The sequence below is a fragment of the Ambystoma mexicanum genome, chromosome 3p (genome assembly GCF_040938575.1).
Source record: "Ambystoma mexicanum isolate Mex_15411 chromosome 3p, UKY_AmexF1_1, whole genome shotgun sequence".
In the NCBI taxonomy this organism is placed as follows: domain Eukaryota; kingdom Metazoa; phylum Chordata; class Amphibia; order Caudata; family Ambystomatidae; genus Ambystoma; species Ambystoma mexicanum.
In genome coordinates this window covers 1,034,449,842-1,034,450,926 of record NC_090925.1, presented here as the reverse complement: position 1 = coordinate 1,034,450,926, position 1,085 = coordinate 1,034,449,842, and the positions used below count along the sequence as shown (strand labels likewise).

The window sequence follows — 1,085 nt, the reverse complement described above, 5'->3', positions numbered from 1 at the left end:
TGTTTCTTGCTTTTTAGTAAATAGTATCAGTCTGTGTGCTCTACCCGCGGTTAGTCTATTTGATTCCTTTTCTGTAATTGTATTTGCTTATTACCTGACTTGTCCAAATTAATCGGAGGTCAGTGGCTGCATGGCTCCGTAGAGACCGACATTCACCTGACGGCCTATTGTTTAAGAAAAGAGAATGTTTTTTTCCTATGGGAACCTGTCCGCTTATTGATGTAGTTGTCCGCGCTTAGTTCTAAAAATATGGAACGCTTCACGAATTTGCTGTGGCAGCAAATATACTAAAATTGGAACGATACAGAGAAGATTAGCATGCCCCCTGCGCAAGGATGACACGCAAATTCGTGAAGCGTGCCATATTTTTAGAACTAATAGTTCTTCAGCTGAGAGCAACATACAAAGATGAGGGTCACATTGATGTTGCTGATTAAGCATTCTGGCCTTTTCTAAGTACTGGAGCGCAAACATTTAGATAATAGCCGTGAGATCAGGTAAATGATGGTACTACCAGGGTTTCTACATATGTTGTCAAACTCGTATAGACGGAAGTCTCATTATCTCGTCAGGGATTCTCTCCGTTGAGTTTGAGTCAAGAAATGCATTATAGTGTCAGCAGGTGGTCTCCTTGCCAGCCGGCATCCCTTTCACCAACAAATCCAGAGAATCTGGCGTGTGCGCCGGCTGAACGTCAGAAAGAGGAGTATAGGGGTGCACAGACAGGTTGAGAAAAAGTCTGAAAGTAGTAGGATTATAAATAAAAAATGTATCAACAAAGGGTAGTGTTCAGTATTACAATCAGTCTTATGGTGCAATCGGGCTGTCGTCACAAGGCCACTTGGGACAGAAGAAAGCAAAAGAATCCAAAGCTGTGTATTGCTACACAGCAAGCCCAGATGCACTCAAATAGGGAAAAAGATATCCCTCTATTTCTATTTAAATTCATTAAACATTTGGCGCCAAAAGAGGCGTACATTTTACGATGTGTTAACAACGTGTGAATTTCTCTTATTTACAACAGAAAGGGTCATTTAGAACATTTGGCAGTATTATTCAGGATAAAATATACAATCATAGATGTC

General features: G+C 40.7%; 1 non-coding gene across 1 annotated transcript; it reads left to right on the top strand.

Moving 5' to 3' along the window:
- The first annotated feature begins 267 nt into the window (after positions 1-267).
- On the top strand, positions 268-370 carry LOC138581565 (U6 spliceosomal RNA). The gene has a single exon (XR_011304628.1). It is a non-coding gene; the product is annotated as a U6 spliceosomal RNA (small nuclear RNA).
- Positions 371-1,085: the final 715 nt, after the last annotated feature.